Raw genomic sequence first — 7574 nt, 5'->3', positions numbered from 1 at the left:
AAAGAAAGAAAGAAAGAAAGAAAGAAAGAAAGAAAGAAAGAAAGAAAAGTATAATAAAGTTATTAAAATTAAAATTAATTATTAAGAAAAATTTTTTTAAAAAAACCACGGACGGATAGAACCCTAGGACAAATGGTGGAAGCAAGACTATACAGACAAGATCTCACACAGAAGCATACACATACACATTCACAAAAAGAGGAAAAGGAAAAAAAATCATAGATCTTGCTCCTAAAGTCCACCTCCTCAATTCGGGATCATTCCTTGTGTATTCAGGTAATCCACAGATGCAGGGTATATCAAGTTGATTGTGGAGCTTTAATCCGCTGCTTCTGAGGCTGCTGGGAGAGATTTCCCTTTCTCTTCTTTGTTCTCACAGCTCACAGGAGCTCAGCTTTGGATTTGGCCCTGCCTCTGCGTGTAGGTCGCTGGAAGGCGTCTGTTTTTTGCTCAGACAGGACGGGGTTAAAGGAGCCGCTGATTCGGGGGCTCTGGCGCACTCAGGCCGGGGGTGGGGGGGGGAGGGAGGGGCACTGCGTGTGGGGCGGGCCTGCGGCGGCAGAGGCCGGCATGACGTTGCTCCAGCCTGAGGCCCGCCGTGTGTTCTCCTGGGGAAGTTGTCCCTGGATCCCGGGAACCTGGCAGTGGCGGGCTGCACAGGCTCCGCGCAAGAGGGGTGTGGAAAGTGACCTGTGCTCGCACACAGGCCCCTTGGTGGCGGCAGCAGCAGCAGCCTTAGCGTGTCCTGCCCATCTCTGCGGTCCGTGCTTTTAGCTGCGGCTCGCGCCCGTCTCTGGGGTCCGTGCTTTTTGCCGCGGCTCGCGCTCGTCTCTGGGGTTCGCGCTTTTAGCCGCAGCTCGCGCCCGTCTCTGGGGTTCGCGCCTGTCTCTGGGGTTCGCGCTTTTAGCCGCGGCTCGCGCCCGTCTCTGGAGTTCCTTTAAGCAGCGCTCTTAAACCCCTCTCCTCGCGCACCAGGAAACAAAGAGGGAAGAAAAAGTCTCTTGCCTCTTTGGCAGGTGCAGACTTTTCCCGGGACTCCCTCCCGGCTAGCCGTGGTGCACTAACCCCTTCAGGCTATGTTCAAGCCGCCAACCCCAGTCCTCTCCCTGCGCTCCGTCCGAAACCGAAACCCGAGCCTCAGCTCGCAGCCCCGCCCGCCCCGGCGGGTGAGCAGACAAGCCTCTCGGGCTGGTGAGTGCCCGGTCGGCACCGATCCTCTGTGCGGGAATCTCCCCGCTTTGCCCTCCGCACCCGTTGCTGTGCACTCCTCCGCGGTCCCGAAGCTCCACCCTCCGCCTCCCGCAGTCTCCGCCCGCGAAGGGGCTTCCTAGTGTGTGGAAACTTTTCCTCCTTCACAGCTCCCTCCCACTGGTGCAGGTGCCGTCCCTATTCTTTTGTCTCTGTTTTTTCTTTCTTTCTTTTGCCCTACCCAGGTACGTGGGGAGTTTCTTGCCTTTTGGGAGGTCTGAGGTCTTCTGCCAGCCTTCAGTAGGTGTTCTGTAGGAGTTGTTCCACGTGTAGATGTATTTCTGGTGTATCTGTGGGGAGGAAGGTGATCTCCGCGTCTTACTCTTCCGCCATCTTCAAGGTCCCCCCTCTTATGTTTTCTTTTAGAAGTGTTACAGTTTTATTTATTTTTGGCCATACCATGCAGCTGGCGGGATCTTAGTTCCCCGACCAGGGATCGAACCCAGGCCCTGGCAGTGAAAGTGCTGTGTCCTAACCACTGGATCGCCAGGGAATTCCTAGTTTTATGTTTTAATTTAGGTCTATGATCCATTTGGAATTTTTGTTTAAGGTGTGAGGGATGAGTCAAGGTTCATTTGCATTTAGATATGTAATTGTTCTAGGACCATTGGTTTATAAAGATCATCCTTTCATTAAATAGCCTCTACACTTTATGATTATGTTCCTACCCTTTTGCCAACAGCACACTATCTTGATTACTGTAGCTTTACAGTAAGTAAGTCTTGAAATCAAGAGGTATAAGTCCAACTTTATTCTTCTTAAAATTGTTTGGACCTATCTAGTCTCTTTGCCTTTTAGTATACGTTTTAGAATCAGCTTGTTGTTATCTACAGAAAAATTCTCCTGGGTTTTGATTTGGATTTTGTTGAATCTATAAATCAATTCAGGGAGAAGTGACATCTTGAGAATACTGAGTCTTCCAATCGAGAAAGAAGTATATCCCTCCAATTATTTATGTTGTCTTTCTTTTACAATGCTTTTGTAGTTTTCAGCATACAGAGCCTGCACATATTTCATTAGATTAATAGCTAAGTATTTAATTTTTTGGTGCTACTCTAAATGGTACTGTTTGAAAAATTCTGAACTCCAATTGTTCGTTGGTATTATATAGAAATATAATTTTTATATATTGATCTTGTATTCCAAGATTTTGCTAATATCACATTCATTTCTAAAAGCCTTTTTTTTTGGTTGATTCCTTGGAATTTTATATATAGAAATCATGTTATCTGTGACTAGAGACAATTTCAGTTCATGTTGTCCAATCTGGATACCTTTTTAAAATTTTTCTTGTATTATTGTACTTACTGGCTGGACTGTCTAGAACAATGATGAATTGAAATGGTAAGAGTGGACATCCTTGTCTTGCTCCCAGTTTTAAAGGAAAAACATTCCACCTTTCACTAATAAGTATGATGTTCTCTATATTTATTATTATTATTTTTAAAATGCCCTTTATCAAACTGAGGAAGTTTCCTTCAATTCCTGGTTTGCTGAAGTAGATTTATTTTTTTGAATCGTGAAAGGATGTTGAATTTCGTCAAATGATTTTTCTGTACCTATTGAGATGATCATGATTTTTCCTTTTATTTAATATGGTGAATTGATAGATTTTCCATTTTTGGACCAGCCTTGCATATATACACTTGATCATATATATTATCTATTTTTCAAAACAATTTTGTCTAGTTTTGGTATTAATGCAATGCTGGCATCAAAAAATGAGCTGAGAAGTATTGTATTTTCTTCTATAGTCTGAAAATGTGTGTAGAATTGGTATTATTTCTTCCTTAAATAGTTGGTAGAATTCACCCTATAGGCCTGAAGATTTCTTTGCTGGAAGGTTTTAAACTATGAATTCAGTTTCTTTAATTGAATTTAGATGTAGGACAATTTAGGTTATCTATTTTTTTCTTGAGAGTATTTTGGTAGTGTCTTTCAAGGAATTGGTTCATTTCTTCTGTGTCTTCAATAAATAGTCTGCTGACCCAGGGCCTGGTACAGAGTGGAAACTGATGGATGTTGGTGGAATAAATGGATGGCTGAATGCCTAAGCATAGCATTGGGGAAGGAGGAAGCAATATTCTCTGTTTCCCAGAGGAAAACTGTCACTCTCAGAAACACAAAAGGACTATCACAATTAACTGTACATGTGCTACATTCCAGGCTCTATGTGAAGAGCCAGGATTACATGAATCATCTCGTCTTATTGCTCCCAAGAATCTTATGAGGAAGATATACTATCTCCATTTTATAATCAAGAAAAGCAACACTTTAGTTTTCACATACATTTAAAGAAGTCACACATGAAGCTAGTTAAGTGAAGCTTAAATCCAAATCCATGTTCATTTCTGAAACCTCTTTAAAAAAACCTTCTTAGTGGTTCTGCAGCTCCAGTGATAAATATTTGTGTATATTCGTATTCTCTCTCCCCTCACTCCATCCTTTCCTGTGTCTGTGGGTTAGGAGTCTGGACCTGGCTTAGCTGGGGCTTTTGCAAAGTTGCGATCAAGGTGTTGGCTAGGACTGGGTTTTCATCCGAGACTTGACCTGGAAGGATCCACTTTCAAATCAGGTTGTTTGGAGAACTGACTTCTTGCAGCTCTAGGATTCATAGCAGCCAGCTTCTTCAAAGATACCAATGGAGGTGGAGGTAGGGAGAAGGAAGGAGGGACTATTGAGCAAATCTACTAGCAAGGTGGAGTCTTATGCAATGTAACATAACTATGGTATTGACATCCCATCACCTTTGCCATATTCTATTGGTTACCATGATTCCCATTTCCTGGTATTCACACACTGTGTAAACCCTGTATCTTGAGGGTGGGTTGCAACTGTAACTTGTTTGTAGCCAATAGTGACTTGCAACCATATAGGTCCCTTTACTCTCCCCTCCATGTTATAGTTGTCATATATATTACATCTACCTAACATTTAAAACCCCAACAAGCATTATAATTTTTGCTTTCAATTGTTATAAACATATTAAAGAATGTGGGAAAAGTAGTCTATTATTACCTAGATAACTCCCACCTATTGCTCTTTTTCCTGTGGTATCATTTATCTTCAACTTGAAGAACTTCTACTGAATCTATCCAGTGGATCTTTTTAATTTCAGATTTTTTATTTTGAAACTTTCTGCTTGGTGTAATATTTCTTTCTTTGTAGAGAACATCTATCCTACTGTTGGTTTCAAGAATATTTATCACCACCTCATGGAGCATAGCTCTTCAAAATCTCTGATAATTTCAATATCTTGGTTATTTTAGTGTTGGCATCTGTTGTCTTTTCCCTTAAGAAGTGGTCTCGTTTTTTTGCCTCTTTGCTTACCAAGTAATTTTGAATTGTATCTTGGATATTTTAATTTGAATATTATGTCATGAGCCTCTGGGTCCTATTAAAATCCTCCGGAGATTTTTTTTTTAAGCAGGCAATCATCCTGATTAGATTGAACTAATTTTGCCTTACTTTCTCTGGGAAGTGTTCCAGTATCAGTTCAGTTTCAAAACCTTTGGTATGTTGCTTTGGGGCTCTCTTACGCATGTATATCTCAGGAATTAGCCTGGGACTTAGGCAGTGGTTTCTTTAGTTTAGTTCTCTGCTATTACTATTATTCTGGTGGCTGAACTGGCTCAGTTTGCTTTGTGATCAGGAACAAATTATCAACCTCCCTGCATTTTAGATTCCCTTGTTATAGGAGTAGGGAATGACAGATGAACAGAGTTAGAAGGAAACATGAAGAGAGACTTCAGATCGTCACACTGTCTTCTGTAGAGTAATATATTTTCTTTCAAAAGCAGAATGATGATGGAAGAGTAAACTGGAAGAGTAAATGAGAGTGGAAATAGGACTTTCTAAGAAAAACTACAAAAAAGGTGAAAATCCATTTTGACACATACTGCTGAAGCTTTCAAGTACAAGCAGAAAAATTGTTCATGTTGAAAATAAAGAACTACCCTCTTCAACATTGGTTCAATCAAGCTTTCCCACCCACAATTTCTAGGCCAAGAACCCACCACAGAAGGGAGAAGAGAGAGGTTGAAGAAAAATCTACATATTGCATAAAATAAAATGGTAAAACTATTATACTTTCATGTATCTTGGTAATTTATTATTTTCAAAAGGAAGATATTACTTTTAAAGAAAATTATCTCTATCCTCCTGATCCTGATTACAAAGTCACTTACTTGGATACCAGAATTAAACACTGCAGCATACAATTTCATTATCTTATCAGAATGAAAACAATTCACTAGAAAACCATAGTATATGGCTGTGAGGGTAACTCAAAGATATATGCATTCCCATGCACTGATATAAGTTGAAAACATATGGTCCTTTCTAAATGGAGTTTTTATTTCCCAGGGCTTCAGTTTAATACATTTACCTCTATACAATCTCCATAGCAGATCCTCTAGTTCTCATAAATTCTAGCAATTCCAAAAAAGCCTCACAAGATTTTGTTAAAATCTGATTTGACCAATTTATGAAACGTAAGTTATTTTAATTACCCAGCTAAAAACCAGAGACATGAAAAGTACTAGGAGAAGTCCTTTCCCAGTGAAAATACTCTATGCCACACTTTTTGGTTATTGGAAATTAGTGAAATTTATCATTTTCCATGTTTTCCTTCAAGTTGTCTCTTCGCTGGCTCAAAGTCAACCCATAACCTCCTTTTGTAAAAATCATTAATTTATAAGGATGGTAAAAGGCTACATAATCACCCATTTCACAAATACAACACAGTATGAGACTAATCACTTAGAATTCCTTAAAAATACTAATTCTTCAGCCCAAAAAAGATCTACTGAACCAAAATCTCAGGGACATTTTTTCATAAACTCTTTTTTCTTGAAAAACAGGCTCCTAAATTGATGGTCATTCAAATTGGGAATCAACTAAGAATCAAAAGATACGGCTTATATTCTACTCCTGGTTCTAATTATTTCAATGTTTGGCTTCTTTGGTTTCTTCAGCTGAAAAAATGAAGGGGTTAGCAATGGATTGTTAAGGTCCTCTTAGCTCCAACACCTTATAAAGATGTATCTTTATAAGAAGAGGAGAGTAGATCACAAACACACACAGAAGAAAGACGACGTGAGACAGAGGGAGAAGATGACCATCAACAAAGCCAGCAAGAAAGGCCTCAGAAGAAATCAACTCTACTGACACATCAATCTTGGACTTTTAGCCTCTGCAACTGAAGAAATATATTTCTGTTGTTTAAGCCACTCAGTCTGTGGTATTTGTTATAGCAGCCCTAGCAAACTCATTCAAAGAGTTATCTAGGATGCCTAAAAATATGCAGACTCCTGAGCTGCCCTCAGACTGAGTGAATTAATTTCTGGGGGTTGGTCCAGAAATCTGCTCTTTTAAAACACATCACAATAAAGTTTACTACACACAATAAAGTTTGTGAAATACTTCTCTGAAATCTACTGTAATATCAACTGTTAACTGATGCATAGATTACAAAAGATCGACCTATCTATCTCTTATTCTCAAGGGCCTCACAATTAAGTTAGTCCAAATATAGATAAGCAACAAGAGACTCAAGAGCTCCGATTTGTTACCATCTCAAATGTTAAGAATGAATTCTTGCAATCTAAAAGAAATGCAGTTCTTAATATAGGACACTTAAAAAAATGGACTCTTGAAGATAGTGAGGCAAAGTGGTTGACTGCAATAAAATGAAAGGAATGAACAGGGAGAAAGAAATCAAAGCCCAGGGCCTAAGGTGGAGAGTCTAATAGAAGGCCACTAACACATTGAGCTGGGAGAAACAACAGGAAAAGAGCCACAAAAACTGCAGAAATTGAAATTGATGAAACCATAAAATGGCCCTCACAGTTTAAATAGATGTTAGACAGTATGTGCAGAGGATGGGAAACCATAATAAGTGTTCCAGCAGTTTAAAAAAAGAGAACCAAATAGAACTTCTAGGACTGAAAAATACAACCAAAATTAAAAACAAAATGGATGGATTTAATAGTAAGTATGTACGAAAGAGATGAAGAGAAGTAAAGTAGAATATGTGTCAGAAGAAATTATACAGTATAAATCCTGACAAGACAAAAACAATTGGAAAATAAAGAGAGGGTGATAAATATGGAAGGCAGAGTAAGTCTGCCACGTGTAATGAGAATCCTCCTATAAGAAAAGAGAAGGGGGATATAGGCAATATGTGAAGGAGTAATGAACTAACAAAAGGCACAAATCTAGATTCAAAGAGCTGAACGAATCCTAAACAGGATTAACAAAAGAAATCCATACCCAGACACATAATTATACCACATACAATGTAAGCAGATATTTGTTTTAAAGAT

Source organism: Monodon monoceros, unplaced genomic scaffold (genome assembly GCF_005190385.1).
Source record: "Monodon monoceros isolate NGI ecotype Baffin Bay Population unplaced genomic scaffold, NGI_Narwhal_1 Super_Scaffold_20, whole genome shotgun sequence".
Lineage (NCBI taxonomy): Eukaryota > Metazoa > Chordata > Mammalia > Artiodactyla > Monodontidae > Monodon > Monodon monoceros.
Note: the sequence above shows the minus strand (reverse complement) of the source record.